The 11340-nt window shown below is 32.3% G+C and overlaps 1 long non-coding RNA gene across 1 annotated transcript; it reads right to left on the bottom strand.

The window, feature by feature from the left end:
* Nucleotides 1-6421: 6421 nt before the first annotated feature.
* On the bottom strand, nt 6422-8178 carry LOC141454595 (uncharacterized). Its single transcript, XR_012458809.1, has 3 exons — nt 8038-8178; nt 6940-7046; nt 6422-6556 (listed from the first exon to the last, which is right to left on the bottom strand). It is a non-coding gene; the product is annotated as an uncharacterized lncRNA (long non-coding RNA).
* Between the last annotated feature and the right edge of the window lie 3162 nt (nt 8179-11340).

Genomic DNA, 11340 nt, shown 5'->3' with positions numbered 1-11340 from the left:
CAATTTGGGAGAGCAATACAAATTAAATAAAATAACAAAATAAAGGAAAGGGAAGGGTGGGGGACGCCACCAACATCCAGAATACTTTCACTTAAAAGGAACAAATATACGAGGTCTGTCTTAAAAGTATCGACCTTTATTTTTCCCTCGCAAAATAAAGACGATAGCGCGGCGCCACTGTACTCAGTAAAGGAAGACACCTTCATGTGCATGTACGAATTTTGTGACCGCCTTCCAGCGCGTCAGTCGCTGAGTGAGGTGCTACACAACGTGTTCGTCGCATTACCGATTCTCTCAAGATGACTGAAACATCAAATTTTGTCAAAAGCTTGGTGATTCTCAAAGCGAAACAATTCGTAAGATTCAGCAGGTGTTTGGAGACAAAGCAATGGGTGTAACACAAATTAAGGAGTGGTTCAATCGTTTCAAAAATGGCCGCACATCAGCGGAGAGTGACCAGCGTTCTGGCAGGGCGCAGATTGCTCGGAGTGCAGCCGGTGTTGAGACTGTGAAATTTGGTGATGGCAGATCGTCGCTTGACCGTGCAGGAGATTGCCCAACTGATTGGAGTTAGTGCAACTTCAAAACGGAGGTCCTATTGTTCCGGCGACAACTTGGACACTCTCCGCTGATGTGCGGCTACTTTGAAGCGGTTGAACCACTCCTTAATTTGTGTTTCACCCATCGCTTCGTCTCCAAACACCTGCTGAATCTTACGAATTGTTTCGCTTTGAGAATCGCCAACTTTTGACAAAATTTGAAGTGCCTTTGCTCAACACGTTCAGTCATCTTGAGAGAATCGGATCCGGAAGTCGGAGAATCGGTAATGCGACGAAAACGTTGAGTAGCACCTCACTCAGCGACCCACAGGCAGCGACTGACGCGCTGGAAGGCGGTGACAAAATTCATACATGCGCATGAAGGTGTCTCCTTTACTGAATAGTGTGGCGCCGCGCTATCGTCTTTATTTTGCGAGGGAAAAATAAAGGTCGGATACTTTTTAGACAGACCTCGAATTTATATATTTACAATTTAGTAAAAGTACATAGAACATACCATAAGGTCTAGACCATAATTATTACAACTTACAGTTCAGAACCCTATAACCAGACGTATTGCTAACATCAGCACGTGCTTGGCCTTTAATGCTCTACAATTTAAACACTGTTGGGAATGATGCAGGAAGACGATGGCCATAAAATTTTAATATTACAATCTGATATAGAACAGGGAGGGATACGCCGGCGTTGGCGGGGCCACATGGCTGGACTTGGCTGCAACCGTCGAACAAAGTGACACAGACTAAGGATCCTGTGAGAAGTAGTGATGGGCTATTAGAGCGGACTCGTTCCACTGGAACGAGTCCGATGGTGGAACGAGTTGATTCAAATCTCTATTTTAAAAAAAAGTGATTCCGCCCCGCCCCAAAAAATTGAGGCAAATTAAAATGAAAATAATTAATACTGTAGTCGTTTACACTAAAATAAAACTCACTTAAGGCTACTATGTAGAAGTTCACTGACACATTCCAACTTGTAAGAGGAATCCACACCAAAATACAAAATCTGGCGAGCTTAAATACTGATGCTTGAAGAATAAAATAAGTTCCAAGGTTTTTTTAGAATATCGATTCTAAAATAATATTCATTTTATTATTTTGTTAATTTCTAAACAAAAGTAGGGGTCGATCTAAGACAGGGAGTCGAAGGAAAAATAATTTCGTACCCAATATAGCGAACCTTGCAAAGAAACACCAGGCACACCCATCTCATTAATTAAAAAGCAATGCTGTAGTTACTTTACTTATTATTTAATATTTTATTTTACATATAGAAAATGCTGTGTGCTTAATCTTTAACTTAGCGGCTGGACGCTCTTTCTCTTATCTTCATTGGCGAAAGTTAAATCGTGTACATGTCATGACGACGATCAAAGTAATACTGAGCTAAAAAATAGTATTACCTAACTGGTTTACTTACTGCTGTATCCCTCCCACTCTATCACCTACTTCACAAACATTCGTCGATTGGAAATGGGTTGTAGTTTAATATTCGTTTCATTTGAAAACAAAAAACATTATAACGCTTTCTCAAGATGTTTTTAATTTTTAAAAATTTGTTTTTGTCCATTACTCTTATAATATACGAAGAATTTCGAATAAAATATAATATACAAACACAGAATGATCTAGAGTGCAGGTGGAGTCAGTCGGCGTTGTCATGGTGATGGAACCGTTTAACGACTCCGGCCCAACACCAGCAATTTCATTGGTTAAATCCACTGGAATTGGTGGAGTCAAATCCGGAGTGATTTAAATCCTTTTGAAACCGGACTCGTTCCATTTTTTCGTTCACTGAATCTAGCCAATAGAAAATGCTGGAGCTGGAACCGGAGTCGTTAAACGGTTCCATCACCATGACAACGCCGACTGACTCCACCTGCATTCTAGATCATTTGTGTTTGTATATTATATTTTATTTAAAATTCTTCGTATTTTACAAGAGTAATGGACAAAAACAAATTTTTAAAACTTAAAAACATCTTGAGAAAGCGTTATAATGTTTTTTGTTTTCAAATGAAACAAATATTTAACTAAAACCTACTTCCAATCGACGAATGTTTGTGAAATAGGTGATAGAGTGGGAGGGATACAGCAGTAAGTAAAGCAGTTAGGTAATACTATTTTTTAGCTCAGTATTACTTTGATCGTCGTCATGACATGTACACGATTTAACTTTCGCCAATGAAGATAAGAGAAAGAGCGTCCAGCCGCTAAGTTAAAGATTTGGCACACAGCTTTTTCTTTTTGTAAAATAATAAGATATTTTAAAAGCTTGATATTAATTCATAGTAAATAAATATTTCTTTCTTTATGAGTAATTATCATTTTGTTTGAAGGGTTATAATTTTTTTTTATGGGAATAATTTCCTACCCATTTGCGTTTTTCTTCTTGAATCAAGTTAACTCCGGTGGTCAAGCTAGATAACGACAAAACTGCAGTTGCTTTAATTTTTATATTTGACTAGCCTATTTTTGTTAATATTTGGTTACGTTGTTAATTTTATATTTATCAGATAAATTGGGAATTAGGGAACTACTTAATGTGTGTTAAAGAAATATAGTTTTGTTATAACTGGAAAAGCTAACTTTTAATTATTTATTTAATTACAATGCGTGACATTTGTACTAATGCATAGGGTAAGTACAGACTGGAATCAGTGAACGAGTTGTTGGAATCGATTCCAACCCTGGAACTGATTCAAATCCAACGACTCCAAACGCGGACTCGTTCTGCCCATCACTAGTGAGAAGCCCCAAGGGCAACTGGCTCGAGCTCCCAGGCACACGCTGGAGCCCCCTCTCCGTTGTCTTCTCCAGTACTGCCAACTGGACAATGTTGTGCTAAAAGATAAATTCTAGGCCGGGGAGCCGCACATCCCGTCGAGGATCGAACAACCTCTTTCCAAAAGAATCATGATGTTGGGTAAGGGAGATGTCGCTTCGACGGTCGGATAACAACTATTCTCTCGATTAGAGAGGTAAACTGGAGTCACAGTAAAATAAGTAGCCAACGTCGGGTCAAAGAGTACGCAATTATTCTTAACTTCCAAAGAGACTATCTGAGAGAGAATAATGAAGCTAATGTTCTACAAAAATAAGGAAACTTTAAGTGCAGAATTGGTTGAAAAACAAGTGAGTTCTTAATCTTGCATAAATTTGCATGTGCATGGCTAGAACACCTCCTGTACTCAACATTTCTATGCAATATAAAAGTATAAATGATAAGTCCCTTTTAGCTCCTACTTTTTACTCTTCATATTGCCCCCCTTCCTCTGGAGTTTAATTATTTATTATTTCACCAAAAAATTAAGATGTTTAAAACAATTTTTTCCCCATAGGTATTTGATAAATTATCAGATTATGCTTATATTAATTATAAGTTTGATTATGAAGCTTACGCAGATTAAATCTCCTTTACAACATTTCAACTTCTATGTGATAAATATATCTTCAAAATTGGTTATTCTGTTGCAATGTTAATCGTTTATTTTGAACTCTTGGGTCCCATATAGTGGACTGTTTTAGAGGCTATGCCTCGACTTCATTTTATGTTTCAATATCAAAATTGCATTAAAAAGGTTTTAATATAAAAGTTATGTGTTTTAAAATGTAGTATGTTTTTCTCTTCATCCAGTGCCTTTGCTCAAAGACCCTTTCTGCCCTTCGCTGGCTTGATCATGGTCCTTCATTACATCCAGCAGCACTCCCATATAAGTTGAGGTGATTCACATCTATTTTCTACATTTCGTTCATGAAACAAATTAGGCAATCTTGGAACCTACCCTGTTAATTTGTGGAATTCTTCAGGTAGCCTTAACTATTATATATTATTTCTAAAGCATGTTGACAGGAATCAAAAAATTCCAGATAAATTAATTCATGAAAAAAGTGTAATCTTGGAAATTTTAATTAATTTTCGCCTATAAAACCTAAGTTAAACTAAGTTAATTTTAGTTTGCTTCAAAAAAGGTTTGAAGTTCAACATTAAAATGCAGTATTACTTGTTCATTTGCTTGCTGAAATTTTCATCAATACGAAAAAGACGATGTTGCCAGAATAAAGGAAAACCTCTAATTTAAATAACTGATTTTATTTATTTTTTTACATATTTAAAAATATAATACAAAAGACTAGAATGCAAAAAAGATGATAAAAAATGTAAGGAGTAGTTTAATTTAAGTAGGTCTACTCTTCTACTCTTCAATTAGCAATGCTATAACCTTCCTCTATATATTCTCTCTATACTAGTCTGAGGTAGGGGTAGAGCGAAGTGTTCACGACAAAGGTTCAAACATCGATCAAATGAGTAAGTACAAACTTTTGTATTAATCAATTACTAAAAAATGTATTATTTAGGTATATGTATGTATTTAGGTAATTTGCATGTTTGTATCGCAATCTTATTAAACGATTTTTTTCTTGTTTTTACATTATTTATTTTCACAACTGCAGTATCTTTCTGCAATAATACAAGATGATAATAGGTAAATACATGAATAGCATGTGGGTAGAATTCACCCATTTTGAGTTTAAGTGAAAATAAAAAGTATTATTTAGTAGGAGAATAAATAAAAATCTTTAATTTGAAAACAAAAGTTATTTATTTGCACATCTATTTTGTTTATACATAGATTTTTTATTTTACAATATATTATACAAAAAAAATATACATATTCCGTCATTTTGAGTTTAAGTGAAAATAAAAAGTATTATTTAGTAGGAGAATAAATAAAAATCTTTAATTTGAAAAAAAAAAGTTATTTATTTGCACATCTATTTTGTTTATACATAGATTTTTTATTTTACAATATATTATACAAAAAAAATATACATATTAATCAATAAAATACAGAAGAATTGCTTAAAAACGTTAAAACCTAACGTAAAAATGTAAAATAATGAATTTAGGTAAAAAAAAAAATTAGTTCCAAAAAATCCGTCAGAGAGCGCCACTTATCAGACAGGTGAGAAAATAGTTCTAGAAGTGGCCACCAGGTAGCAGTGGTGTAACCTTCCCTATATATACGGCAGCAGCACAAATTCTGGTCAGTACGACTCGAGTGATGCAGGGGGGTAAATCGCTCGTCGTCTCCAAACATATCTCTTATCTAGTCTATTCTAACATCCATCACCTCTCTCTCAAAGAATCATGGTGGGGAGATGTTATCGCTTCGACGGTGATGCAGGGGGGTAAATCGCTCGTCGTCTCCAAACATATCTCTTATCTAGTCTATTCTAACATCCATCACCTCTCTCTCAAAGAATCATGGTGGGGAGATGTTATCGCTTCGACGGTGATGCAGGGGGGTAAATCGCTCGTCGTCTCCAAACATATCTCTTATCTAGTCTATTCTAACATCCATCACCTCTCTCTCAAAGAATCATGGTGGGGAGATGTTATCGCTTCGACGGTTCTCCCCACCCTGCCCCACCCTTCCAACGAACTTAGTTATATAGCCTCCCAGAGCAAGATGGCGGCAGTCAACTCACCTGATCGGTAACCTCCTAGATCGCTCCAGCTGGTCTGTTGCTCTTCCACACTCTCACGACCTGTCGGCCATTGTTTAACCTTCCCTCTAGGTTTCCTTTCTTACTTCTACCACTCTCTAGACTCTGTAACCTTCCTTTTAGGTTATCTTTTTTATTTTTACCTAGTTTTTCATCTTTTTGAACTTTATTAATAAAATATTAATTTTTTCGTTTTATTTTTACTTTTTTTATATTATTTACCAGAATAACTACAAAAATAAATAAAATAATTTTTTAAGACTTTTTTATTCAGAAACAAACATTTTTTTTTTAAAACATGCAAATTTTAATTGTGTTAAAATCATGCATATTACGTATAATAATACTTACCTTTTTTTATAGATTCCTAACCAATGTTTGTTGACACTTTCACATTGGATTGATGCTTTACGACTTTTTCGCTTGGCCCTCCATTGATGGATAATTTGCAGGCAGTACTCTTGGTATCACTCTTCAGTATTAATTCTGAAAATCAACATTAATTATTGTAATAATTAAAATGTAACAAGTTTTCACCTAGCATTAAGAAAAACATCTATAACAATTTATGTATATTATAAAGATTAAATAAAGAGCACTGTAATTGAACTAAAGAATAGATTTTTTTTTTTTTAGCCTTAATCTTTTCATTAGACGTTAATCAGCTTGTGACTAATTTAGTTGCGAATCGCGATTACGTTTTTACAGCTAAAAATAATAAAAATTTAATTCATCAATTAGATGTCAAGAATTTTTAAGTTTTAGTGGTTCTAGCAAACGATAAAATCTTACTGACTGGTCCTGTAACCGGTCAGGAATAAAACAAATATTCCTATTATGAGCTATAAAAACACTACGCATTAACTTACCTCTAAATACTCCTGATGCTTATTTGGGACTGATCACTAATTGCACATGAATATTGAGCTGCCACAAAAGATTGGCTCGTAGGATTAGGTTTTATGGCAGATTTCCACTAGGAAAAGAAATATGTGTTAAATATCCTGGAAATTATTGAGATACCAACTACTTATTCAGAATAGAATTCAGCAAATAAACATTAGGAAGTTCTTGATACACCAAACTGAATAGAAACTTTATTTTAAATCTCAAAAATATTAAAAAGAAATATCAGCAAATTATTTTTAGAGTAAATGACCAAAAACTCTCTTGAAATAAAAAAAGGAGCATTTCTCTCTTAAGGAAGGCCAGAAGAACTGCAAACGGACTATTGAAGCAGAACACATTAACAATGAAATTTCAAGATGCTCCATATTACAATAAGTATCACTAACGAACTCTAGTGGGAGCAACCACCAATTTCTCACGGCATAACATAAGCATTTTATAACTTACGTTTTGAAATTTTCTTTAAATATAAGAGTTTTCCTCATAATAATAATATACATGTTAAGTATTATAAAACATAATAATAAAGCAATTCTTCAATAATATACATGCTAAGTATTATAAAATGTAAGAGAAGAAGTGTAAGAGCTTCATCAAAACAATAAAATAAAACCGGGAAAAGAGGATTTAGCCAGATGGAGGAGATAAGATTTTGAGGTAATTATGAATGGTAAGATCAATGCGAACCGAAGAGCATGTACTATATTCCTAAATATTTTTGATTGCGGAGACTGGATTCGTTGACAATTGGAAAGGTAGTACCCCACGATTTCTGTCAAACTACAGATTGCTCCATACCAGCTGCTTATAGCAGTCTTTTATTTATTACAGAGAGTTTAGTTATTATCTATTTTTCTAGAGAAATGTTTCAATACATGCTCTCTGAATAACATTCTACTTGATCGTAACACCTTGTAATTATTAAGGGTAAGAAAAAGTAATTGAATTGTAACAAGAGCTTGGTGGATATTAAAGTAAAAGTGAAAAATTAAAGGGAAAAGTGACAAAGATAAGAAAATTACCTTTTTGCATGCATACTATTAATAACAACTGCTTACCTGTTTTTAATAGATTCCTAATCAATGTTTGTTGAAACATTCACATTGGATTGATGTCTTTGAATTGATGGCTGACGCCTTTTTCACTTGGGCTTTCATTGATGAACAGTTTTGCAGGCAGTACTCTGGTATCAAAAGTATTAATTCTGAAAATCAACATTATTTATTGTAATTCAATTATTTAAAATGTTAAATGTTGTAAGGTTTTACCTAAAGAATAATTATTTATTGTGATTAAAATCATTTTAATGTTGTAAGGAGTTTCACCTAGCATTATAAGAAGCCCGAGAAAAACATCCATAACAATTTATGTATATTATTAAAAATTAAATAAAGAATGTTATTAAACTAAAGAATTGATCATTTTTTAAAAACCCAAATCTTTTCATTCAATGATAATGAAATATATTTCCAAAAAACACATTCCACATGAATAAAATTAATTTCATTGGAAAAATATAATGACACAATCTACTAACATTATTAAGAAATTATTTTTATGAAAATGAATTTAAAAATTACAAGCTCGACTAAAAATAGTTCTATGTGATGGGAAAATGATGCAAAATTCACATGCATGTTTGATGTCGAAGTTGTAAATTAAAACTTTACACACAATCAACAAAAATTAAAACTTTTTCAGTTAAAAAAATAAAAAAATAAAAAATAAAACAAAAAGCAATTTATATGAAAAAAGTTTTAGTTTTTGTCGAAATATTTTACTTTTTAAAACATAACCAACTTCAGTGCCCGTTTTTTAGGTATTGTTCAGAACTTGCCATTAGTTTCATTTTCTTTTAAAGAATTACTTTAAATATTAGTTGTTCATTCTTTATATTTAAGAGGAAATAATTCTACTTACATCGAGTTAATCGCCAACAAAGTTGAATGTGAGGGTAAGGTGGTCTTTTATTGGTCTACAGAGTTACCAACTTGGTTAAATGTAAGTGTAAAGTGATCGTACAAAGGTCTAGAGTCTAGAGGGTCACTAACATAGTTAAATATGAGTGTAAGGTTGGGTCCTTTTAGATGTCTAGAGAGTTACCAACATGGTTAAATGTGAGTGTAAGGTGATCCTACTGAGGTCTAGAGTCTAGAGAGTCACCAAAAATAATAAATAAATGAATTAATCACGATTAAGGCTGATTAATTTAAAGAATTAAAAAAATCCAACTAATTACTAAATTATTCGTTGCTCTTGTTTGACTAATCTAAATTAATCGTCAATCATGCGGCAACTAATCTGAATGAATCTTAATCACGATAAAACACTTTACTAAAACTAACCTTTAGACGATTATCTGTTTGTGACTAATTTAGTCTTACCAAACTCTAAACGTTTCTACAATACTGACAAAAAATTATAGAAATAAAATTTGCAAATAACAGCTAAAATTATTAAAAAACAGTCTTAAATAACGAGGTATTTGAAAGTGTTTGTGAAGAATACATAATTATACTAATTATTAAGTGTTAAACTCACTACAATATGAAAATAGAATAAGAAATTCTTTTAATTCAGTGTATCTCAGTGGTCTTAAGGTTAGTCTAAATGCTTTTTAAAAACCCCAGTGATTGTTAAATTGTTTGTGTAGTAAAAGTTATGACAATTAATTATTTGAGTAAGAAGATACTAATACAATCCAAGTTTTTGACCAGTTAACTGCGAAGGTAACTAACTTCATGTTCAACAAAAGTAACAGTTGAAGCAAGTTCAACAGATTTTGTAACAGTTTTTAGATTATGTGTAAGTCTCGAGTACGTCTGTGATATTCAACTAATTGAATAAGGAAATATAACAGTATTTGATAATATTCAGTCTCGTTGGATGAGTACTGTCGGTGATGAATTATTGAAAAGAGTTTTTAGAAGATAAAATGCTATGTACATATTAAATAACAAATAAGCCTACCTGAAGACACAGATAATGTGTTGGTAGATTTCCTCGGTTTATTGTAAAAACTAGAAATGGATGCTCAACTTCCTTGTAGACACCAATTAAACTAAACTTGGTTCAAGCATAAGTACATTTTATTCATTTTTTTAAATGGTAAGTAAAATTTACATTTGAGTATTCATTGAAGTTTGCTATTTTGAGGTATTTGATTATAAAAAAATGTTAAATTTTATTTATATTTTACAAAGAAACTATTTCTATGATATGAAAGTTGATACATACTGACATTTGAAACAAAAATGTCAGTTGGCTCAGAAGCAAAAAACACAACCATATTTACATCGTTATACATGGTTTGTTAAATAAAACCTGTTACCTATGCCATCTAGCGACTTTATTTGAAACTATTATATTCTATTATTTATAAAGTTCCAATAAACACCAGTAGATAGCACAGAAATGCACTTTATCAGGTTTGAAATCGGCGATTACTTTTTCCTACTAACCATAACTTTTTTTTTTTTGTTTATTTTGCAACTGTAAAGAAATTATGAGTTTTACTGATCCATTAAAAATATTGATCACTCTCTGAGCAATGTTTTTTGCGTAAATGTGATTAATGGAACATTAAATAGTATTAAACCAAAACAAAAATGCTACGAGTTATGATTTTTTGAGCTGTTATCAAAAATAAAAATCACACTTCAAAAAAAAACATAAAATGATTTTAAAAATAACCAGATAAAAAGTATAAGCCCTAAAGATAGGCTAATCCAAGGGCCAATAGCTCAACTGAGATAGTAAAAATTATGACTAAAATTGAAATTCATTTCACATCGTTTTTGGACGAATCAGTTACCCAAAAAGATGCATGAACTGCACAATGTTGGGTAGATAATAACGAAATAAACTACATTGCTCAGCTACAGCAAACTTGAAAATAGAACCATATTTTTTAAACAATAATTTAATTTATACTTTTCAAACTATAATAAAATTTGGCCACCATGAACGGAAACATTCTTGAAATTTCCTCTGCGACCCCAGATAGAATATTTGGGAAGAGATTCATAAGAATAAAAAGTAGATATTATTATAATAATCAAAGGCAGAAGTCTGAATAGTATTGATGAAAATACTACACCATGAGGAGCTCTTTCGCATTACTATGGTGCGACGAAATATAAAAGTTATGGCTGAAAGTGGGATAGTTTAGAAACTTGAAAATTTTAGATATAAAAAGATACTTGATGTCAATGAAGAGTTCGATGGTTTATTGAAGGGATATAAAGAAGAATAGATCATTCGGAATTTACTTCCAAGGAAATATATCTTCAATTTTTGATTAACTCTTTTTTTATTATTATTAATTTAATAGTTACAGTATTGATAATAAAAAAAATATT

Source organism: Rhodnius prolixus, unplaced genomic scaffold (genome assembly GCF_049639745.1).
Source record: "Rhodnius prolixus isolate KJV_2025 unplaced genomic scaffold, Rpr scaffold_9, whole genome shotgun sequence".
NCBI lineage: Eukaryota > Metazoa > Arthropoda > Insecta > Hemiptera > Reduviidae > Rhodnius > Rhodnius prolixus.
The sequence above is the reverse complement of the archived record's forward strand: the minus strand, read 5'-3'. Positions and strand labels throughout refer to the sequence as shown.